Here is a 26,739-nt window from a genome sequence, read left to right as displayed (position 1 = left end):
TATTTAGCATTTCTTTTAAGTTTTAATTCTTCAAATCCATGTATTGTGTATTGAAATCACATTTTCATTTTATCTAAAAAAAAAAAAAGGTAAACATTTTCTTACCTTAAAAGCAATACTTTAAAAGTCCGAAAGGGGTAAGTTATTTAAGTTTAGTTATTGAAAATTAATTTATAAATTTTTACTGCTAGAATGATATAAAGTTTTTTCCGATAATCGGCGTGCAATTTGTTGTAAGGGGGTTTTTTGCAATTTTTTTCACTTGAAAAAGGTAGATTTCAAATGGGAAAACTGATATTTTATCGAGGGATCCATATTTCGCTGCATCTTGACAAAAATTAAATAATCTAATAATAAATAATGCATGCTGAATAAAATGTTTGAGAAGGGTGTCAGCATTAGGAGGTTGACTTTTTATACAACGCATATGTCCTACACAGTGAGAAAGGTAATAAAGTTTCGTTAGCGGCGCGCCGACGCTGGTTAAATATAGATGGAAGAATAGCGGGCCTTACATGGCGCAACAACGTCGCCATGCGCCATACGCTATGCAAGGCCCGCTATTGTCCCGCTATTATTTCTTACTGGTTATATTATTTTCTAATGAACAATTACGTATAATAACTGAAAATCATATTTATTTGTATTAATTTTTCAAAAAGGTGACCAATTTATAAAAAACAAAAATGTTAATAATCATAAAAAGAACCTTGTATTTGCAAATGATTTTTATTTTTTTACATCTTATTATTAGACAAAATAAGTTATACATCGAGGCAAGTCTTCAGCAACTTTTACTAATCAACACATATTGCTTCGCTGGATGTTTGTGATAATTGATGGTTTTTTAGTTCATCGTGACTTCAGACAGGTAAGATCTTTCTGGTGATTGCCAACTTTCTTGATATCTTCTTCAAGATCACCAAAATCATTTTAACAAAAATATATTTTCAAAACCATATTTTGTGTCAATTACCACTAAGAAAATTTACAAATCACTTTTAGTTGTTCTCTAGATGATATAACAAGAAAAAAACTCCGCCCAGAATATTATGTTTACATGAAACATGCAGTGGATTATCAAACCCAAAGTCACCAAATTTTTTTGCTGTCTAGTTGCTAGGCCTTTTTTTTACATGTGTTAACAGCAGTTGTATAAAGTTTTATAAATCAAAAAGGTCAATAATTTTTACCAATCCATTAAAAATAGTTTCTGCTTTATCATCTTTTAAGAAAGGAACAGCTAACTTTATTTCTTGATAATTCTTTTTAGAACTACAAATTTGGTGTTCATAATGGTTAAATTGTTTTCCATCAAAATTGAGACACAAGTTTTCATTGTTTAAGTTTTTTTCATGTGATACTTTCAAGTTTTTTGTTTCTCTCTTTTTTATATTTTTATTTTGATGAATAATTAGGTATGTCTACATCTAATCCAAATCCATATCCAAAGTGCTGATAAATTAAAATATGATAGTTGATCTCTTACAGATGCATATTCGTCTAACAATTCTGTTGTTATTTCCAAAATCACCCTTTGTTTGGTTAAATCATATCTTTTTTTTTATCATATTCATAGCATGGATTAAATGGTAACAATGTCTTTGCCTTTTCTAATAAATTCACTATTCGTTATGGTATTTACATATAAACCATTCACCGTTACAAGCTTTGACATTATGTCCTTAATAGCCTGCTTCATGTGGACGGTTTTATATCTAAATTCAATTTTTTGTGTGCGTTGTTCAAATGATGAAGAATACCACTTCTAGAAAGTCTTATTTACATTATTTTGGCATATTCACTTGATTATTCTTTACAAAAATATCACCACGTTTTTAAACCACTTACTATCGATATCGCATAGTCATTATGAAACGTAAAATAGCTTAACCTTTTCGCTCCGCTCAATTTTGTAGGTTTGACTTCTCAGCGCGCATAATTATTTACCTTAAGTTGTAGGTTTATTAAAAATGATATATTTTCAGTTATCTTTATGTGTTAACCTTGAAGTAAAGTTTTTCTAAAAGGTAAATGAGTATACTAAAATTATTTATAGAGGTATGACTTTTATAGAGCATTCGTCTAAGAAACAAACAAAAAAAAAAGGAAAAATCAGATTATTGCACTTTTTTTCAATAAACTAACATGTAAAAAATCAAACATGTGGAAACGTATATGTATGCAATGAAATTAATATTTTTAGTATCCCATAAGTATATCTAAACAGAATAATTAAAATATATTCAAGCACCACTTTTATTTTGAAAACACATATCTATATAGTTTTAAAGCATATTGATATCAAGTTTATTCAATTAAGGAACTATCTCTTGATGTTATATCACGCTGTGTATATTTCAAAACATGGTGTGACACATAATGCGACTATGCTTCAGGTAAAGTGTACAAATTATCAATGGTCACACAGTAACCCTGATTGAACAGTCCATTTTTCAGAGATAAAACTATTTTTGAATAACATGCATATTCATCATATGCTTTGGGAAAATTTATGTTACTGGGGGCAGGATAGCTTGTATCTGAACTAGTATATATTATAAATCGATACAAATACCCTGTCTTAGACTCACAACACGTAAACTTTGATTCCATAGCATTCACGTTTGGTTGGAATAAAAACTCGGAACTTCAATCGACCTTTCCAAAGAGAGAGGTATTTATCTACAGAGACATTTTGCTCAGGAGTATAATTTTCAGAAACATTTTGATACACTTTCTATAAAAGACCTAAGTTTACTTAAACTGTCATCACGATTTTCATATTCGTGGTCCGTAAAATGCATCATTATACAGGTGGACTCAAATCGATGACGACGCATAAGCCTAGAAAAAATAGGTGTAGAAAGTATGTGGTCTTAAGTCCAAAACATATGATAATGTGGCTTGTTTATTATTCCCATTATGGATATTATTGCAACATACACCCCTAGTTCATCAAGTGTCACATTAACCCATAAACTAAAGCAACTTTTTTTTTTGTTTGCATTCTTTGCATTATTGCTGGTTTTGATTTTGCAAGCTGCACATACTTATTTGTGTCTGATATTATTGTTAATAATATCATCTGTTAAGAATGTTTTTAGTACTGCAAGTTGATAATCATGCTTTTCAGGAACATTATTTACTTATTATCCGCAGTGAAACACAATTCTCGTTGTTGTCTAGGAATATCATCCCAAATAAAATTATTTTCACAACCGTCCTCTTTACTAAATTCATTAACAACTGCGTTACGAACACGTTTTCTCTGCGGTTTCAACTGTATTACTACCAGTCACTATACTGATGTTGGTGGTATTAGCTTCAGCATTAGAATAATTTGAAGAAACATCTTCATTTATTTCTTGTTGAATAAATTCAAAAAACGAATCTTCTTCTTCTGACAATACAGTTTCAGATGTTACTTCAAAGGAGTCTAAGGTAGTGAAACGCATCTTTGGATTGGTTTAGGGTTATATATTTATTATAATATATATATATATATATATATATATATATATATATATATATATATATATATATATATATATATATATATATATATATATATATATATATATATATATATATATATAGCTATGTTTTACTTTATAAATTTGACATATAATGTGATATTTAAAAAAAAGAGTTTAAAGAAAAAATTAAATCACAACTTTAAATTTAAATCTTAGAAAAATAAACTAAGATATATATACCAACAAATCATCTTCACAATCATCATTATCACTGTTATCCAGTTCATTTATAAAGTTATCACTGTTATCCAGTTCATTTATAATGCGACGAAGCTAGATCAGACCAAAAACAGTATTATCATTTTTATGATGTTTTTCAATGAGTTTCTCCAATCTAACAATACATTTTGAAATATAGATATCTTCATTGACTGCTTGGCCTGACGGAACAATGTACTGCTGAGAGATTCCCTTTGTAGAGAATGCAATCCAAACAAGTAATTTTGGCTCAAATTTGTCTTTTCTCTTTAATCTTACATCATTTGATGCTGCATTTATGTCAAAAGATTAAAATCCAGCTTTTTCAGAAATATTAGTGTTGCTCAAATAAGAATAGGATTCATCGTCAAATATAACAATTTTTTCCGAAAAATCGAAACCAACCTGCGGCACTTTGAATGAACAGGTGCTTTTTGACCCGGTGTTCTTTTTGGTATTTTAGTTTTTTTACGATAACGAATGCTAGTTTTTCGGTGAATAATTTTACATATGTACGGTTGTGATACATGAAATCGTTTTGCAAGACCACGCTGTGAAATACCATCCTTTTGATCGATGGATTTTTTTAAGGTGCTTTATCTCTTTTGCAGGCATCTTTATTGCTTTGTGACCACTTCCGACTTTTCTTTCTGGTTCTATATTATTCCCCTTTCTTTTAAGTATGTTAAAAATAGTAGATTTTGGTATGTTCTCCATTCGAAAATGATTTACAATCAAGTTTTTGTTGTCATCCGGATGCAAATCCAAAAATGTGTACACTCGTTTTCGTACGAAGTCTTCGTTATAAGCTATTTTTTACATTTTTAATTATTCCTTAATAAATTATTTTTTAAAAATACATTTAAAGAATTGAATTTGCAACAAAATAGAAGTAATTGCAATTTCGTGAAATTTTTCTTTTGTATTTTTATATTTACACAAACATTGTCCGGATTTTTAGTTATTACATGTTACAGTTTATTTTGTAAAGTTTAAAACAAATTTTGCATTTGATTTCAAATTTGTTTAGCTTTTCGAAGAATTTCTAAATATCACTTTCTTTCGGCATTCTCAATTTGAATAAAATTTAAATTGCTTGTAAGACAACCAAACCGGAATATAGACGTAAGTAAATGTAAATAAAAATCTTATTTTGGACAAGTGTAAATAGCAGTTCAGTATGTATGAATTTAACTTGTATACTTATTTAAATTTCTTAAAAAATATTTTTGTCATTTTTTTAGCATAAGTTTTTTGATTTTTAAAAATATTACTTAGGTTTTTCAGAAATTTTCTGTTTCGGTTCGGTTCGGTTTAATATTTTTAGTAAACTTTCGGTTTTCACCAAAAGCACGTTTTGCAATTGTTAACCGCGCGACCTCAGAGATTTCTGATAATTAAAAAACTGAATTTACTTAACTGAAAATCATTCTGTATGAGAATAAGAGAACTACTTACATATATTTTATGTGGTTCTTTGTTGGCATTGAACACTTTGATAAAGTGTTTTTTGGATTCAACAGAGGCATTACTTCTCGATTATACTACTGTGTTCAAATAAAACCATCTCTTTTATCCCAACTACAGACTGACTCAGCTGCCTCAGTAACTAATTTGACTGTTCTCTCACAACTTTGGGTATGTAAAGAATATGGAGGAAACTCCAGGAGGGAAGCTCTCAGGGCATTGAATTGGACTATTGACAAGTTTGCAGTGAAAACTGGTTCAGTACCCAGCCAACCAAACAATTTGGGACACAAGGTTTTGTCTAAGAGGCCTGCACGGAGACTTCAAGGGAACATTTTTAGAAGAGCCGCACGGGAACTGCATGGAGTATGACCCACAGAGACCGTTTGGTAAGCTTAACTTGTGCTTTTTGGGACCAATCTGCGACCTGTATGACCACACGTATGAGTATCACTGCATGGCAATCCTCAAATGTATTTGAAAGTTAGTAAGCCTCTTATACTTTAATTAATAGTCGAATATATATTGAAGTCTAACTATATTTCTGATAATAAAGAATCTGAAGATGTTGCAGATACTTTTTCTTTTCGGCTGTTTTTGCCCCGGTCTCGGGCGTTAGCGAACCACCTGCTCAATTCGCTCTTGATCTCCTTTTAAGTTGAATATGTTGTGAAGGCATTAAAACGTATAAAAGAAGAATTTTATATATATATATATATATATATATATATATATATATATATATATATATATATATATATATACACATGTTTTGATTTGACACAAACTTTTTTAAAAAAATTTCACAAGACAAAAGTCACAGAAAAAACATTTTTTAAACTACACACATCTCAAGATTATTACACGAATAGCAAAACATACCACTAGCTACTTCAAATATTTCTAGTTTGGAAAAACAAACTTTTGCAGATTGCCCAGAAAGATTACACAGTCTTCCAAGGTTATTAGAGAGAATGAATTTCATCATTCTTTTAATGACATCATTTAATGAGCTTCCACCAACATTGGATACAATACAAGTCTGAAAAAAAGTATGAAGTTAAATTAAATTAGTAAGTAATTGAATTATGTATGTACTGTTTTACAGCCAATTACATTTGCTTGTGTAATATTTTTTAAAGACTTTGAGGTAACACATATGATTGCGCTTTTGAGTGTAGGTGGAGTAGTGGAAGACCGTCCACCTTGTAAATAAAAGGTTTACGGTTAAATCCCACCTCTCTCCACTAGAGATAAAACAATCAAGGTCGATGTGTTTCGAAGCCGAAGTCGAAGCTTCGACGTCGCTAACAGTCATGTGTGAACGTGTTTTGAAATTGTTAAAAGTTGTATGAAATTTAATTAAACGGTTTTCAAAATCGTATTTTAAAATCATAAAAAGTAGTTCAAATTTAATAATGGCGTGTCTTATAATTTTTTTAAATTTCTAACAGTTTTCAAGTTCGCTTCCAAACATTTAACTGTCTTCGAAATCGTTTGAGTAAACGAAACGAGTGCATTCAAAAAGTAAACAAACGAATGTCGCGTGACTTTGTTCAGGTTTTAAGCTCAATTACTTCAAGTTCAAGTTTAATGACTTCAACTTTAAGCTCTATAAGCAAAAATTTTAAAGTGAAGTGAAGCGATAAGCCATATTTTAAGCTGAACTTGTATCTGGCTGTACTAGTTCTGTTATGCTCTTCCCTTCTATTCTCCTAGACTCCTATTCTATCCCTTAGATTTGGAAAAAATCACAATCGATGAGTAGCTACCTACGTTCAGGCTTAAAGACATCGATATAAATTAAAGTGAAGTGATAACTGGTTTGGTATATGCTAGCAATCTCTGCCCTTCTATTTTTTAATAATAAAAATTTGAAGTATACACTACAGTAACATTACAGAAATACAGAATATACAAAAGATAAGCTAAAACCCATTCATTTATTTAATAATCATTCTAGATTTCAAAAATCCAATTCCTTAAATACCTTAAAAAATTATTTGCATACTATCGATTACCTGAACTAAAATAATCCTAGCACGCTTCCATAGTAAAGAATTATTAGTGGTCCGCTTCCAGTCTATCATTCTCATTTTTTTGTACTAGTTCCTGGCCTTGGAAGCCTAAATGATGTCTGTCTCACCTTTCCAGTTCAACAATACTGGAGATTTCATTTTTAATGTGGCGGTTTCATCATCATCATCATCATCATCCTAGTCTGAGTCATTATCATCATCATTCTGATTTCTGTCTTGAGCAGGTCTAGCTGCCATTTGCTCTTCCATGGAGCGGTATTTCCAAACTTGTACAAAGGAGTTTAAGAGATTGATGTTCTCATTGATGGAGATCAACTTCTCAGTGGTTTATGGAGACAACCTGCATCTCTTTTCGTGGACCACCTGTTCAGGCCCGCTCACTTGAGGCACTTGAGGCTGGCAGGCAATAATACTCCCGTGCAAGTCCTGCCAAGATGGGCATCTCTTTGCGATGTATCCTCCACCAGTCAAAGACATCAACCTTCAATCTATCACAGTTTTTTCTCTTAATTTTGCCCACTCAACGGAAATCGGAGGACCCTCAGCTGTAGCATTTGTCTGCCTGAATTGGCTGGACAGAGTCTAAAAGAAAGGAAGTTAAACGTTTAGTAAACTTCGTATAATTTAGATTAAATTCTTTAATCTAAAATTTTTTAAATTCAAATAATTTTTAAAAAGTTCCTTTAACTTTGAAGCGCCCCACTCTCCCCTGTATGGCATCGTATCCTCAAATTAAACTTTTTATGACTGTGTTTGTTCGATTGCATTAATATTAGTAGAAGTATATTTAACTAGTTTTAAAGAAATTTATTATATATTATACTTAATAGCTATTACCTTTGTTGCTGCTTTCCAGAAATCAGTCTCAATATCATCTTCAAGAAACTCATGGGTGATCTCATCTGAGACATTGATTGTACCTTGCTGGTTTGACATCCAGTCTGCTGTTGCAGGATGAATGACTTTCAACTTGTCAAGAGGTGTAGCAGGTAGCCTAATCTCATCCCTGACACCATAAGCGTGCAGTTGTTGGCCTTTCAAGAAGAGGTGTAGCAGGTAGCCTACAACATAAGACATAATATCACATCCTCCTCTTGGAAATCGTTTCTCGAGTTCTACAATGAGCTCAACCATGAAAGGACCTACTCCAGTGAGACTGTTCTTTCTTATTTCTTTGAACATCAGAGAAGCACATCTATCCATAAGATGAACAATGGGTGTCAATGGCTCTATCCATTAAAATTTTCTTGTCACTCGACATTGAGTCAAAGATGACTAGGGATGTGGTCAGGAGTGGCAGAATGGTTGCAACCAGCTCAAATTGTTCATTTATAGGAATGGGTGTGGTCCATTCTTTTTTGTCAGCCCTGAGAGCACACAGCACACTTCGGAGATCATCGATGTCTAGGACATCATCTGCACAGAGTTCCATTTGGTAGCACAAGGAACAGTGATCTTTTTGTAGGGAACTGAAACAAATACTTTAAAAAAACTTTGCAAAAAACTTTGCATGAAATCGTAAACTCTTAGAAAACTTCGTTTGAAATTAAAAAATATTTGTAAAAATCTGACATTAACTTGTAAAACTTCGTGTTCGTATCTACTTAAAAAGTTGAAAATGTTACCATTCTGCTCGACGCACTTCTTTTTCAGCACCTCTTCAGCAAGAGGAGAGTGATGGACTCGGGCTAAGATTGTCCTGCATGCATTGATAGCAGCCTTGATATGAGGCTGTTTGTTGACAGTCGTTTCCAGGGCCATGCTAAGCTTGTGGTCAATTCATATGATTGAACCACTTTCAAGATCAGCAATAGTCTCTGACTTCCTCAGTGCAGCTTTTATATTTGAAGCTTGATCACACACAAGAACCCGCTTCTTGACCATTTTGTGTAACTCAAAACTTTTAAGCAAGTTGTCCAATTGAGTAGCAATGTTCTGTGTGCTTACCTAGGAATGGAACAACTCCAAAAGTTACTTTTCGTTGAACAAACTCTTTATTACTGATGTAATGAAGAGTCAACATTAAATTATTTGACTCTTCATTACTGATGTAATGAAGAGTCAACACCATGAATGGATAGTTATTGCGTGAGGTCCACATGTCAGTGCTGATTGTAACTCGGTCGCAATGAGGATGCTCCTTATCAAACATGCTCTTCATGGCCATCTGCTGATTCCTATAGAGGAGAGGTAACTTGAAGCGAGCCGTGCAGGCACCACTTTTAACCTTAAACCTCGAGTCAATGTGGGCAAGCAGTTATTGGAACGGGATGGAGTCTCATATGAAGTAAGGCTGATTGCCAGTTGCAAGGTAAATCATAACCTCCGTGTCACCACGAAGTTGAGTGGTACTCTGTATTCGATAGCACAGATTTTTTCTGGCTTTTAAAACCCTTTTTCTTTTCCTGTGACCAAAAAAAAATTATATACTTATGTTAACATTTTATTAACTTCGGTTTTCGTTGTTTACATCAATAAAAAAATCATAAAAATTTGACATGAAGTTGTATAACTTCGCTCATCGCATCGTAAGATCCAATATATAACTAAGTTACCAGAACCAACTGTTTCCGATTCATCTTCTGCCTCTTCAGCTTATCCTCCTTGGCAGCTTCTGTCTCATTCTCTATCTTTTGATTCTGACACATTTCGATGTACTCATCCTTATGGTTGGATCGCAGGTGACCACACAGGGTCGATGTTGACCCAGAATTCATTTAAGGTTCTTCTTGCAGATATTTCACACACCATAGGCCTTATCTCCTCTCTATTCCTTCAGGAGGTACTGCCAAACCAGCGAGCGATGGGTCTTTGGCATATTTGTATGATGTTTTATAATGTTTAAATCTTGTTAAATAACATACACAAAGTTATAAGGTTTTCAAATTCGTTAAATATAATGTAAACAAATTTATACGGTTTTCAGAACCGTAAAATTTTGATTTAAAACATTTTGCGATTCTTAACATCGTTTTAAGTTAGTTATAACAACTTTTAAAGGTTTTCAAAGTCAATAAAATTTAAAGTTACGACTTTTTACGGCTTTCAATATCGTTTTAATTAATTCTTAACAGCTATTAAAGGTTTTCAAAGTCGATTTAAAGTTGAAACTACAACTTTTTACGGCTTTCATAACCGTTTAATTAACTTTTTTTCGAAGTTTAACGGATCTCGACATCGATTAACTAACTTTTATTCGAAGTTTAACGGATTTCAACTTCGTTTAATTTAAGAAACTTCGCTTAACTGACGGCTTTCAAAGTCGAAAAAAAAATATACCACTTTGAAAATCATAACTTGATTGTTTTATCTCTTCTCTCCACCTTAGGAAGAACCACGCTCATTTTATTTCTCCATGTAGTAACTTTATGATAAGGTTCGTGTGTCAAAATGAAGAGTTGAGAGACTGTTAATAAAAAAATGTGTGACCCTCATAATTACAGCGGCCCTTCAACGTTGAGAAGGAAAATGAATATCGTCTACCTAAAGCTGAAAAAAAAAAAAAACATTAAACGTTACAATTCTAACGCATACTTTATTTTATTTCTTTTTTCATGTTTAGCGTTCATAGTTCCACACTTATGCGGTTTGGATGGGTTTCCATAATACCATTTTCTTACCGACATATAACATTATGGAAGAGTTCAATCAACGCTTTATAATCGGATGCCTTTCCTAACGTTAACATGTTTTGCAGATCAAGACTGAGTATTTTTATTGTGATACTACCACTAGGAGGATTGACATTCAAGATTTAAAAACTCCTCAACTAAATTGGGGGTTTTATTTCTAAGGTAATTTATTTTCCATGTCCTAGGTACTTTACCACAGCTAAAGAACCTCACCTGGTCCAATTTAGGATCACTTAAACATCATGACCAGGACATGGGTTAGGGTATAATTATAAAACATTCAGCTTACACATCACTTATTTATTACATAAAACATAAAATAAACCATGAAATTATGAAGAATATTTTTGTTAAACATGGAAAATAAAATACTCACCAGTGTTCTCTTTATCGATCGATGTTTTAGCTGCTCCTTCAAATCTTTAATATCTTTGATATTAGCAACTTAGCAACTCATTCTCATTTTCCAACTTAGGTGTATTTATTTGTTGCCTAATAGATTGTAGCATTATAAAATGAGTCGTTTAAGTTTCTTTTATTTCTTAAAGAGTTGTTAATAACCTCTGCATAAGAGCAGCTAAATCATATTTAAAAATTTAATTTCATACTCTACAATATAGAATACAAACACTCACTAACTCAATTTCAAAATTTAAGTTATAATCTCATTGTTTGATTAATTTAAATTACTTCAATTTTTTTTTTTTTTTTAATTATTAATCATGGAACTCAGTAACTTTAAAAAACCAGCTTACTTGAGTTTATCGAATTTAACACCTGAGCTGATGTTTCCATTATACTTTTTAAAATATTTTCATAGTAAAAAGAATGTTTTCTTTTTACTATGAAAATGATAAATTTTTTTAAAGCTATGAAAATGATAAATTTTTATTAATTGATTTTATTATTGAAACTTTAGGCAGTAAGCTAAAAATAGTTTCACTAAAAAATCCTAAAATGATCTGTAAATCAGAAAACATTTTTTTTACAGTTAAAAATAAATTTAAAAAGTTAATACAAATTTACATTTATTTTAACTCTGAACATGAGTAAAACAAATTATACTTGAATTCTCTAACCTAATTTTTTGTGTTTCCAAACTTCTACAGTTATTAAAATTTTGTGTTTCCAAACTTCTACAGTTATTAAAAAAACATCCTTGTCATAGTCAACATTAGATGTATCTTCACCCTGTTTTGTTTTTTCATTTGCGCTTTTAAGTGTCTAGAACAAATTATATTTTGTGTACATTTTATTGATTACGTGCAATGTCCATGAAATATTTTACACATCAATAATTAAATATTATGCCCTAACCAATTTTTAATTTTCTTTTTTGCCAACATGACGACCACTCTAAATTTTACATGGTAAAACACGTCATATTTTTAAAAAACATAACGGGAGTTTTCCTCGCACATAATGGTTTTAGCGTTATGTTTTTTCATACAAAAATTGCCTTGAACATAACGGTTACATAACGCCAATTAGCTGTTATGTGAGAGGAGTTGTGTAACGGTATTTTGCCTACTACTGTTAGAGGAAGAATAAGGTTAACTCATACTATTCAAGTTTTTAAACGTGAATGGGTGTTTGATCGTATGAAATTGAATCCCCCTGATCCTAATTACGTTAGATGTAAACAAGTTCAAGCTAAATTTGGTTCTGATGCAACTTTTATTACTGCTACTATGCCTTCTCCGTTTGTTAAAGGAAATCCCCAATTGACATTTCTTAATTGTTATCAAAAAGTATTTTTACCTGCATTTGTTACGATGTTTATTGTTATTGTTAATGATATAGAGGATGAAGAGCGATTGAATAAACGTATTAAACTTTAAAATTGTATTTCGTCTTTGTGTTTATCAAAAATATTTTTATTTACAATTGTTTGTGTTTTTCGTACTTTAGATAGTATAAAAATAAGTTCGGGAATAAGTTTGGCGTATTCTGATAACTCCTCCTCCTTTATCCAATTGAATAATGGTTTCCCTAGGAAGAGTATAACACAACCATTTTCAAACGCTTTATACTCATTGGCATGCCATTTGAGTATATCCTGTTTGTTTTCGCTGTTCATCGTTATCATAATTGGATGTGGATCGACAGGTAGTGGGTCCTTATATTTGATATCAGTTGTTAAGGTGGGCGCTCCTTCTAGCAATTGTTTCATTAATTGCACAACTCCAGCAAGCTCAAATATAAATTAATTGCATCTGTAGACCATGCAATTAATAAGAGATTGGAGAAGGAAAGGCGATGGGTTTGCGCTCATAGGACAATTCCAGTAACCTATTTCATGTGGCAAAAAGCCTGCATAAAGTAGGTTAGCTAGGAATGATTTATCACCATGTGACGTTCCACATAAAATTAATCCCTTTTTTTTAAAATTTTCATTGAAGATAAATCGTGCTAATAAAGTTATTATTCTATCTACAGTAAGGAAATTTTGTTGTGCAACGTTGCGCAAAATATATATGACCGCGCCAAGTCTCGATTTATCAGTGCATTCTACTATTCTACTTATAATTACAGTAGAATCTCCGTATTGTAGATAATTTTGTCGGAATACCGTTTTTTTACAGCTTTCTAATTCTCCTGACGCCCTATTTAGTTCCAGGAGCCTTAGATTTTTGCATTCCTTTAATTGTAAGTCGTACTGTCGACTATTCATTATTTTGTGAGTAATTAAATACTCAATGAATAGTTCTCTAGCTTTACTTCTTTTTGATTTACGTTCTGTGCGGATTACATTTATAAGTAAAGGTGCATCGTTTGTTATTAAAGTGTTATTTACATGTTTAAACAATCTTATTAAAGTATTTAAGCACGTTATGGTAGTAGTTATTACTATTAACGTGCTTAATTTCAACATAGAAGTGGCATGCCTCACAGGAAGATCCATACCGTTTATTGTTGATTGAGTTACATCCCTTACATCCGCATCGTCTTGATCTGAAGATTCTTCTACGGATGTTAAGCGACTGGTTGTCAAAATTTCTTTCTGCCGAATTGAGAACTGGTAAGGCCAGCAAATAGTGGCTGTGTTCTTTGCCATCGAATTTGCTTGCTTTCCCGTCAGCGTATTCACACTTGATGTGCGTTCTTTGTTTAATGGATAAACAGACTGTGGTATTTGTGGCATGTTCATACACAGCATCGTTGGGATTGCCAACGATTGTTGTGTGCAATAGATCAAAGCCTCTTTGCAATCCTGTATTGAAAATGAAAAGTTCCTTTTAGGGAGTTATTAACATGTTTAGTTAAATATTTGAATATTAAGTAACTTACTGATTTATCTAACTCTAGGCTTGTTTCGTCCATTATTTCTCTTAATGTTTTTGTTGCTGAAGTTGTTTCTTCTTGTTCTTGTGGTATATCAACTTCCACATCAGAAATTTCGATTATATTTTTTTGTTTCTTGGCGGGTGTTTCCATTATTTCTTCATGGTTATTTGCCATCGCTGATGTGCATTGGTTAGAGTCGTCTGCAAGGAGATCATCCAGTTCTGAGTCTGTCAGTGGTTTTATTGCTTGAGCCTGTTTAGTGTAGTCGTTTGCTTCAACTGGGTCGTCAACTGGATCGTCAACTGTGTAGGAAAGTTGCATTAAAACATCATATGCTTGTTGCTGGTTATGTGAAGTTTCTAATAACGCTTTTAAATTTTGAATCTGTTTTTGTTTTGCTTTTAGTACTTCTGGTGCAATTTGTTTTGATGCTTTTCTTTTGACGATTTTTGTATTCGGCATCTTGTTGAAGTTATAGAATTCTGTTTTTCTTTATATTGTAGCTAGTTGGAGCGTGTTATGAGGCGTTGTTTGCGAAATGCATCTTTTATAGTATAGATTACGTTAATCCTTTTTCCTATTGGTTGAAAACCGGTTCTTTTCTTGTTAGCCTTGCTAATACGAAAGTTTTACAAATTATTTACCGACCACCCGACCGACCGACCATCTGGGCCGCCGACCCATCCCGACCGACCATACCACTATGAGATCTCATAGTTGATGGTCGGTCGGGATGGGCCGGCGGCCCGGATGGTCGGTCGGTCGGGTGTAACGGTAAAATACGCGTTACTCAACTCCCATTGTGTAACGCGTATTTTACCGTTTTGTGTAAAACCTAATACAACGGGTATTTATCCTTCATGTTACCTGTCATGTCAAATAATAATTATTTATTTTAAAGTAGGTTTTTTGAAACGCATGATTGATAACAGAGAATGGTAAATAAACAAACTAATCTGAAACATTTTTTATGTTTAGAAAAGTTAATTTAAAAAATAAAACAAATTCATGCAGTTTAATTTCCTAATATATTTATATTAAACTATTTTTCATAATCGTGAAAATTATTTACAAAATAATTGCAGAAATTAACTTATTGACATTTATCAATTCAAAAATACTTCACATTGCTGTAAAAAGATTGCAAAAGAAAAATGCATTTTTTAGATAGTAAAGCCGAACGTCCGAAGCCGCAAATATCTTGCAAACATCTCAGAAGCTATCCGAAACAAGAATGATATGTCAAATCTAGCAAATAGTAAACGGCCATCAAAACAACTACCATTTCACATGTGCTGAGTAAGGGCTGAATATCCATTTTGACACCTCTAAGACTCCTTACTCCATATTCCGTTTCATTATAGATAACTTATGAACCATACAAGCTTGGCACTCATAAGTATTCATGTATTGAATCACACTAAAATATTATAAATACAAAATAAGTAATGCAACCATAAAAAAAAGAGCTATTATTAATACATTAAATGGGTTTCAATCAGTGTTAAGTTTATATTTTATAGAACTGGCTTAATACCAAATATAAAAAAAACAAATAGAATTTACATCGACTTTCATAAACAACTTATCAGTTGTCTTCTTAGAAGTAAGTGATTTCTGGAGCAGCATTAAACTCTCAGTATGGGTTTGCGAATCAGGAGAAATCCAAACCAACATCTTTTGAATCTTGAGAGACGAGTCTTTAAAAATAGGGTACAAAAGAATCGTTTCTTCTAGCATCAATCCAGGAGCATATGTAACTCTTTTCTGAAATACATTATAAGTCTTGTTATTAAAAAGATGTCTGTTTAGAATAGACAGTGATGAAAGCGATGACTTTTTCTTATTAATTCATTCTAGGTGAAAAAAAGAGTTATATACATTCTTTATTTTACAGCTATTTAAGAAAATAAAGTAATGAGCTGACACTTAATACTAATATTGAAATTTCTAAACTTTTTGCGTCTAAGTTTACTTAATTAGACTATAATTTTTGATATTAAAATTACAAATCATTTTTACCCAAAAATTAATAAACACAGAAAAAATTTTACTTCAACATCTTTTAATAGCTGTTCTTTATCTACAACTAATTCGGACTTACTGCTCGGCTGCTATTATTGATGGAACTATTTACAACAGAAAAAGGAGGAAATCGCTTTATCTTTAAACTACGACTTTTACTAAATTGTCTTTGTCGATAATTATTAGGCAACTGTTTGAACAAGAAATCCTAATAGAAAATTAAAAACTTTAATTAAATAAATTCAATCAAACCATTTATGTATCCAGCAGCAACTTTGAAAATCTGAAGTAAAATATAAAAACGTAGGAAGGAGATTTAAAATGTATATCAAAATAATAAAAATTATAAATTTTAAAAAAGAAATAATGTAGTATCAAAACGTGATTCCTACTCATTTATGGCTGTAAGAAGCATATAAAGAAATGCAAGTAGACTTTAACTTTGCAAAGAATATTTTCCGTAACTATATTCTATTTTTGATATTTCTATGATTAGGTACATGCGAACAACAAAAATCTAATAAGCAAGACATTAACTCTCTAGATATCACCTTATCTTCAATAGAAAATTTGCTGCTCAGAAATAGTTTAATGTGAGTTGGAAAAAAAATCAATGAGAGTTTGTTTAATATCACCATCAAAAGGGATTCTGTTAATCTAAAAAATTATTATTAATGTAAATATTTAAAACATAAAAAGAATAATAAATCTTGTAAAAATTGACAAGATAAAACATTTACAACTACTAACATTGACGAAATAAATAAAACAACTTAGACCGAAGCAATCATATTTGTTGCAGATAATATAAACTTTTTATAAAATTAGTTTTCTTGCAACGCAACTATATGATTAGGAATGGCAATGCTAGGGATACAATGTAGAAAATATCTCTTCTTTAAAATAAAATGCTGGCCAAGAAAAGCTTAGCCTACAGCTTCAATAGTTCTAAAAGGTACTGTGTTGTCCTCAACAGCAGTAAAAAAACCTCGTAACACATAGTAAGTAAGGCACTGAAGCTGTGAGGTAATAAATACTGTTTTTTCTCCTTTTACTTGAATTTCCTTAAGAATATAAGCAGAAAAATGAAAGCCATCATGAAACCATAAAGACGATTCAGGACAATGTTTAATTCCAAATAATCCGGATGTAGGTAACAATAATTTTTCTTAAAGTAACTTGATTTAATTCACAAAGAGCTCCATTACTAATTTCTCCAAAAGAATTATAAAAAGATGCAACATTGTTTCAAACCATACTCTTCATAGCACTTAAAGGCATATTTTTGAAGTTTAAATGCCTTACATTTTTTATTACTTGATGTTTCCTCTCAAAAGTCATGCACATGTAGTATTGTAGTGAACCAAATTATCTGGATTGCTGACGATAATGAATAAGAAAATGAAGCTTTGGCATAAATTTATCTGGGTATAAATTCATAAAAAGAGTACGATGGGCTGCAATTGCTTCTTCTAAGGAGATGAAGTAAGCCTCATTGCTAACTGGAGAGAGACACATTTGAAGAATACGCACCAGCTTAATAAGACACGAGAAATGACACTCAATAGTGATACTTCTTTAAAAAAGTTGGTAAAATACGACAAATAGGAAGAACTTGAGCACTGCCAAATTTCCCCTTAATAACCAAATCTACTACTACAGTTGGTTTTTTACTGTCTTTTGGGTATTGAAACAATTTTACAAAGTCGTTCAAGCTATCTATTGTAAAAAAACCTTTCAAAACCCCATGATTCAAGTAAAGTTCTATCTGTAAAGGTATTACACCTTCTAACATTGGATCAAAAAGAACATCCTTTGTCACATCAAATTCCTTAATTTCAGATAGAATACTGTTCGGCTGAATAATGGCATATGGTTTTGACCATTTTAAATGTTCAACTCGGGAAAGACTAGAATTATCTAGTTCTTTGACTCTCATCTTGTGTTCCTCTAAACTCCTTATTTTACACTGAGAATGTTTATTATAAACTAATGTTTCTGACCTGGTCAAATTACAAACTCTACAGCACCCAGGGGCAGATCTAGCTTTTTTTTGAGGGGTGCTAAGCAAATATGTACTGCGAAGGTATGTTCATTACCCCCCCCCCCCCGCGCTTTGCGAAGGGGGGGGGGGGTTCATAAAAAAAGGTTTTCATAAAGTACGGGGGAGAGAGTCACCCAAAAGCCCACAAGTTTGTTTAAGAGGTGTTCAAGGCAACGAATACGTACGTAGTTTGACTATATTTTTCATCAACTTTTTAAACTTTCAACCTCTTTTTTAACAAAAGAAAAGGCTATATCCCTCTGGGTCTTTTACCTGTCTGCCCATCTTTTTATACCCTTTAAACTGCCCGTATTTTGATTAAATAATCAGATAAGAAAGGTTACAAAAACATCTATTTTACTTCCATAATAGTATTTTGTATGCAAAATAATGCAGCAACTTAATTTTATTAGCAGTAAATGACTTTTATATCATTAACAATTCAATAACGGAGTTACAGCTAATAAAAATGATAATAAAGATAATTACTCTCGCCTTCCGAATAAACGAGGTTTACCTTCATGAACCCAAACATTTAATACACAATTATTTTTATGGCATATAACATAAACTAGGAATGGCATAAAATTGAACAATAAAACCCAGTTTGAAATATTAAAAGTAAACAAATTTCTTACCATAACTGAGCTAAATTTCTTTTTCTAAACTGTTGGCTTATGACTAATATAGTAAATTTCAAATCATGAAACTTTACTCAATTAAAACCATATTTTAAAAGTAGGAAAACTAAAATAAACTAGTAGAATAGTTACAAAATGTAGAACTGATAAAAGAAACTGTTAATAAAAATCTAGTTTCAATGGAACTATCCAAATTTTGCTTCTAATATGATTTTTAAACAGAAACTTAGAAATATATAAAGTAACCATCTAGTTTAACTTCTAAAAACACCTTCGTCATGCACATTATATTGCAGTTATAACACAATTGTATTACAACTCACTATTAAAAATAATTATTAATACTATGATATAATAAATTTGTGTTTTCATCAATTCTTCAAGATTTGGTAACATCAGTTTGAGAAAAAATAGTTGGATGGTTTGAATAAAAATCTGCATTTGTATATAATTCGATACTGGTCAAACATCTAAAGTATTCTGACAAAGATTCGTTTCCAATTAATGATATAGAACAAGCATTAAATAAACAGTTTCCGTTTGGAGAAGTTCTAATAAAAAAACAAAAAATTAACATGAGCGAGGTAACATAATTTAATAATGTTATGCCACAAAATAATTATTACACAATTTTAAGTCATAAAATAACTTACTGGTAAACTATTTACTAAATGTAATTTTGGTATTATTCAAACATAAAATAAGTTATATATAATTGACTAATTTCTCCATGAAATGTGATATAAATATATTATACTTAAGCATGAACAAAGTTTTACTAGAAAAATATGTTTTTAAATTTTAAGCACCTAGGACAAAATTTTACACATCTTTCAGCTTAAAATAAAAATAAGTTTGTAGTAAAATGTTTAAGCAAAAAAAGTTGTATATGATTTCTTTATTTGCTATTATTTTAACCATTAATCAACACACACACACACAAATACACACACACATAAATATTTCGTTTGTTTTTTTATTTTTAAATTAATATAATTATTTAAGAAACAAATTATTACCTCACTGGTTGAAAATCGCTTTCTGCTCGAAATGATTGAGATAAGGGAAACTGTATATTTGAAACTTTGCATATTTTATGCTATACACTTAGTTTAGATTTTTCATTAAACAAAAATATTTCTCTAATAGTATTATGAGCTTCGACAATAACATTAGATAAAAACGATACCTTTTCTGATTGAACCCTATTTTCATCTAAAATACATTTTAAAATAATTTGAAGCATTAAATCCGCCATGTTTAGAACACTTAACCTACGAGTTAACCAAAAGCTTAGTGAAAACCCTTTTTTCTAATTTATGCGTGATTGGCTTGCACCCTTCAGAGATCTTTCTGATTGGGTCAGCACCCCTCAGAACCAGTTTTGATTAGCTAAAAGAAACCAAGCCAATCAAAAATAGCTTCTGAGGGGTGCAGGCCAATCAAAAATAATTCTGAGGGGAGCAGGCCAATCAGAGAGCAACTATACTGGAGTTTCCTAATCGAAACATAAATATATATAAAATACGCTAGCGCCAACACAACATCAAAGATAATTATTTTCGACATCCTTCACAAAAAATTAAATCGCAAATTTTGAGTTGAATAAAATATTTTAACTAAATAATTTAATTTTTATAAATAAAAAAATGCAACAAAGTAGTAAACTTTGCTTGTTGAAAGTTGACGGGTGCTGGACCACCCTTTGAACCCCTTTGGATTCGCCCCTGGCACCTCACATCTCTTTTGTTAAAACTCTCTTTAAAACTAGCAATTGCATTGCCAGTTATTGATTTGCCAATAAAGTGTTTTAACTTCACCATGATTTTTTTACCATTAGCATTAGTTAAAGTTGAGAAATCAATCGATGATAGTTTATTTAGAGATTGTACCCAGTCAAGAAAGAGAGATTTCATAAGCTTTTCACCTCAACCGATTTAGAACCAGTTATTGCTAAAGGGAATGTTGAGAAAGATTTACTTAAACAGGATTGCGGAATGTTTAACAACTGAAAATATAAAACCCACAACTTGTGCTTTCCCCTAGATTTGCCTATTGGATTAGTTAAACCTTAATCATCTGAATACAATGAGATAGATATTTCTGAAGAATACTCTAGACACTTATCATATGCATTTGATGTAAAAATAAACTGAAGTATTTCTTTAAACGGAATAAATCATCCATGTAAACTATTTTTGTACACTAACTGAATTTGTGGCATTTTAAAAGCAGTTTGAGAATATCTTGTTCTAGAATATTCCTTTGGTAGTGGTTTACAAATTGTAGAAATCTCTTCGTTTTGTAATTTATTATTGAAAAAAATTTTACAGGTTTAAAAAAATAATGTTGATCACATTTTCAGAGCATCGATATTTTCCTCGCAAAAAAACAGCTAATGCAGCAAGTTGATCTTTTCTATTCTCATTTAAAAATTTGAAATCGTCCGGTTTTTCAATATTAACATTAATATTATTGTTAATTCACAGTGGCCCAGATGGGGAAGTTTTGGAAATAGGATTATAACTAATGATTAAGAAATCCTAGAAAACTCATTGATGACTTTTTAGAAAGATACTATTTGGCTGGTTATAGGAAAATTAAAGTTTTTAATATTAAACTAAATTTGTGGACTGGGTTCAAATTACCATATTTGGTCATTTTTGATAAATTAGTATCTTTTGATAAATACTCAAAGTTAAATTTTTTTAAAAATAGCAACTAAAAAAGTAATTTCTTAGATGTACTTAAAGAAAAGAAAATTCAAAAATTTAAATAATATAGAGGTCTGGTTTCTACTGTTTTATTGATAATAAGCTTAGTATTTAAAAGCAAGTATTCCCAGCAAACATAAGGTTATATGGACCGCCAGCGGCTAGCCGATACTGACTTAACTATAAATTACCGATCTAGAACCGCTAGTGGCTGCCCAGTTCCGGCGTGCCTCTAGATTACCGACATCGTTAAGGTAATGGCTGCCCACTGGGACCCTTGCCAATAACGGTCCACTATTTAACCGATATTAAAAACTCCATTGGTCCGCTATCAATGCCTAAATCGGACCGCTAATGATCCAATTAACATTATAACTACTTAAAAACATATATATTATCTATAATATAATTCCTACAGAAACGTTTAATGTTTAATGTTTAACGTCGTTTCGTCATTAGTTACTAGGCTTTGAAAGAGCGCGTTCTCTAAATGCACGCGGCCATTGGATAAAGATCTCTTAAGCAAGTTGAAACTTTTTTCCTTTTGGAATTTAATTATTTGTTTAGATTTGGAATTTAATTATTAGTTTAGATATATTACATAAAGAATCATATTAAGATAAATAATCATCGTTAAGATCATATTATAATTGAAGTGAGTATATAAAATAGTTATGTATACATTTTTATTAGATAAAGTAGAAAGGATTTAAATTTTTATTAGATAAAGTAGAAAGGATTTAAAGTAGAAAGGATTTTGATTTTTTAAATCGTTTATATTTTGTCTGTTTTATTTAATATTTATTAGATAAAGAAGAAAGGATTTAAATTTTTATTAGATAAAGTAGAAAGGATTTAAAGTAGAAAGGATTTTGATTTTTTAAATCGTTTATATTTTGTCTGTTTTAGTTTTTCTTTATTCAGTTTTGTTTTTATTATCTTATTTTTTAGAAGGAAAATAGGGGTATGGATGTTATTTAAAGTTACACTAATGCCTTTTCCATAAAATGGTTTTTACTACTTTGAAGTTTCGGTGATGCTGTTAAGTATTTTTGTTGTTTTTTAGAAAATTTAGAAAAATAAATTAAAATTTTGTGCCAACACTGACATGGCATGTCACAAGCTATTATATGTAAAGGTTAAATTTTGTTATAAGGATTAGAGTTCTTATGAAAAAAAAAAAAGAAGGTAAAGAGTATTGTTTGTAAATATATATTTTGTATCTTTTTAAATTTTCGCATTTACAAGATTTTCTCGTGTAACTTAAAAATTTTTGTTTGCACACGTTTATTGTTTGCGTATATGCTTTTTTGATATGTATGTGTATGTGATAATAAGTGCTTTATAGTTGTTTTATTAATGTGTTTTTATAATAACGTAAAGTGTTTTTTTATTGTTTGTGTATGTGTTAATATGTGTCATATAATTGTTTTAAAAATGTGTTTAAATATGTATATATACATTTATTGTGTTTATAGTTGGTACATATGTTTATATTATGTTGTTTCTGTGTTTTCAAAGTGCTGTGATTTGGTAAACATCTACCTGAAAATCAATTATTGTATTTTAGAGAAGGAGCAGAACAAATGGCTTTAGATCGTGCAGCTCAACGCGATACGCACCTAACGGCTGATGATGTGTTTACAGAGTACCAAAAAGTTGTTCATCCATCCGCTGCTTTCTGGTTGGTTAGTTTGAATCACGTGATACCTATGACGTCACATGTTTGTTCGTTCCAATCGCGTCATCGATGATGTCATCGATCACGTTCTTCTGACGTCATTGATAACGCTCTTCTGACGTCATCGATCACGTTGTAAAGCTGTGCTTGCACAGCGAAACAGTGGTACTCTGCAAACATCGAAGCAAATGCTGAAATAAAAAAATGTGCATCCGAAACAGCCACCGTTTTAAAACGCAAAAAAACCGTAAGAAACCGTAAAAAAACACCGTTATATAATGTGCAAATTATATAACTAGTTACCAGTGCTAAACGAACTAAACCGCGCAATTTAGAAACATAAAAATAATAAAACAAACATGAAGGTTACCTTCCTTCACTGCCATTTTGAATGTTGTATGTTAAAAATTTGAGCAGGGCTTCCGCGTCCGATCTCTATTGGGGCTTTCGCCCAAATGAAGGTTTTAACTTTGCACTGGTATATATAGCTTCGACGGCCCTTAAGTAAACAAACGACGGCCCTTAAGTAAACAAACCTTTGCGGGGGGTCAACCAACCGACCAATAATCAGATTGCAGAGAAAAGTAAACAAAAAAGTAAGACGGGTGTGCTGATTAAATATACTTATTCAATTGTCAAACAAAAATTAGGTTTGATGATTACATATTCTTGATCTCCGTATTTGTCGAATTCGAAATATTTTTCCATAAAGTTTTCGTCAATATCGACTAGGGTTTTATATTCGTGGTATTTTGCAATATAAACGTCTTCGTTTTTTGACAAAGTGATAAATATTAAACAATTCCCACAGTCATCCCCAGATAACACACGTACATCGGCCCGACGTCTTGCCGATGTCTTTTATATCAGCTGTAGATCGGCATCGTTTTACTTCATCGGGCCGATGTTCGCCCGATATGCAAAATAAATTTACTAATGTTCCGTCGCTTAAAGACGTCGGCTTGATGTCTGCGAAAGTATAGTAAAATTATCTGCAATTTGAATGTTTACTGTGCGCAAACCTAACGATACTAATGACGATCATAACAATGCTCATGTGCGCTCATAATGACGCATTTCATATATTTGAGGTTTTCTAAACCCACGTTTGTATATTTTAGCAGAAATAAATTCATTTGTATATTTTTAGCTGAAATAAATTACATTAAACAAAACACATTTGTTTATCGTTTGTTAAAAAAAAAATTATTTTGCGTATTTTAAAACACGTTTATTTATTTTTTACTAAACATGTTTTTATATTTTTGGATTAAATTTGATTTAAAGTTCTAAAAATTTCTAAAAGTTATAAAATCCACAATTAAGTTTTTTTGTACTTATTATTATTGTTACTATTATTGTTAATAATAATAATAATATTATTATTATTATTATTGTTATTGTGTATATATAATATATATATATATATATATATATATATATATATATATATATATATATATATATATATATATATATATATATATATATATATATAAAATAATTGTCAAACAAATAAACAATAATTTTGAAATATTTCTTTCTTTTATACAATATTAATATAATATATAATAAAAAAGAAGATATTAAATGGAAAAAGTAAAAACTGAATCTTATTGGACACGTGCTCGACATGTTAAAAAACTTGCAAATAAAATTTTATTTGTTGCAATGGATGATAAAAATAGTTTATCTGCTAATACAATAAATACGATAAGTATTTCTAATGAAAGTTGCTGTGTTGCAGACAATATTAATAATAATAATAATGATAGTAATTTTTTAAACATTGGTGAATATAAGACAAGGGAGTTTGACATTGATTTTGATATATGTGATAATAATACCTATTATAATGTAGTTAATGACAGTAACGCAGAAACTATTAAAGAAGTTAATGATATTGAACATTCATTAATTGAACAACTCAGTAGTTGGGCTGTATTATTTGACATTAAAAGTATTGCTCTAACTGCTCTGTTAAAACTGCTAAACAATTTTCACAATGAATTGCCATTAGATGCTCGTACTCTTTTGCACACACCACGAAATAGTTCTGTTGTTGCTCTTAGAAGTGGAGGAGAGTATTTGCATTTAGGTATCCAATATGGAATTGAGGATTTATATAGAAGTGGGGAACTTACACAATGCAACAAACTTGAATTGCAATTTAGTATTGATGGTCTTCCTTTATTTAAGAGTATTAGCTCTTGTTTGTGGCCTATTTTATGCATCGTAAGACAGAGTGAAAAAAAGAAGCCTTTTGTTGTAGGCATATATAGTGGTAATAGCAAACCAGTAAATTTAACTGATTATTTTGAACAGTTTGTAATAGACTGTAAGAAGTTAGTCAGCCATGGATTGTTAATTGCACGTGAACATTATGAAATTGCTTTGCATAGTTTTGTATGTGATGCCCCTGCTCGAGCTATGATCAAATGTATAAAATCGCATAGTGGATACTTTGGGTGTGATAAATGCAGAGTAGAAGGAGAATGGAATGGAAAGGTTATATTTCAGGAATTAAATGCACCATTGAGAACTGATGATCAGTTTGACAGGCAAGTAGACGAAGATCATCATTTAGGGCTTTCACCACTGAGTGCATTACCGATTGGCATGGTATCAGGTTTTCCCCTTGATTACATGCATTTAGTGTGTCTAGGAGTTGTTCGAAGACTTTTGCTTTGTTGGTTAAAGGGTCCTAAAAGTGTTAGGTGCTCAGCTCAGCAAATTACATTACTCTCTTCCTTATTGGTGGGGTGTGCTGCTCACATGCCTACAGAGTTTGCCAGAAAGCCTAGATCTGTGTCTGAACTTATGAGGTGGAAGGCAACTGAACTGAGACAGTTTCTTCTTTATACTGGTCCCGTTGTACTGTGTGACGTTTTACCAACAAATTTGTATGAAAATTTTTTATTTTTGTCTGTAGCAATTTCTATTCTAGCAAGTCCACAATTTTGTAGGCAGTATTTAGATTATGCAAAACAACTCCTTATTGTATGTGTAGAAAATATGAAAGTTTTATATGGTACAGGCATGCTTGTATACAATGTTCATTGTTTAATTCATTTGGCTGATTATGTAAAGAACTTTGGCCCTTTAGATAACTTTTCTGCTTTTCCATTTGAAAATAAGCTAGGTACTCTAAAAAAACTTGTTCGCAAGCCATCATTTATTTTAAAACAGGTTGAGAGGCGTTTAGAGGAGAGACGAAATAGTAAAAAAACTTTGTTGCCTGTCAATAAAAAACTTTATACACCACAAAAAGAACACAATATTGGACCAGTGCCTTTTGGTGTAAGTTGTTTAAAACAATATTGTAAACTCAGTCTTCCAAATGGATTAGTTTTGTCAACATCTCCAGGGAACAATTGCTTTTTAAAGTTAAACGGACAGCCATGTTTGGTACGCAACATATTGAGTGTGGACCAATTTAAATATAAAGTAATTGTTGAACTTTTCAAACTT

General features: G+C 31.1%; 1 protein-coding gene and 2 pseudogenes across 1 annotated transcript in view; 1 reads left to right on the top strand and 2 right to left on the bottom strand.

Moving 5' to 3' along the window:
* Nucleotides 1–26,739, top strand: part of LOC149888907 (uncharacterized) — a 280,117-nt gene that overhangs the window by 198,632 nt on the left and 54,746 nt on the right. The gene's annotated exons all lie outside the window — the stretch shown is intronic.
* Nucleotides 5,741–11,384, bottom strand: LOC149888914 (uncharacterized; annotated as a pseudogene).
* Nucleotides 17,033–21,353, bottom strand: LOC149888913 (uncharacterized; annotated as a pseudogene).

The sequence above is a fragment of the Hydra viridissima genome, unplaced genomic scaffold (genome assembly GCF_058129835.1).
Source record: "Hydra viridissima isolate aposymbiotic clone 2 unplaced genomic scaffold, HvirCarnegie_v1 scaffold_5, whole genome shotgun sequence".
NCBI lineage: Eukaryota > Metazoa > Cnidaria > Hydrozoa > Anthoathecata > Hydridae > Hydra > Hydra viridissima.
Note: the sequence above shows the minus strand (reverse complement) of the source record. Positions and strands in the feature narration are given on the sequence as shown.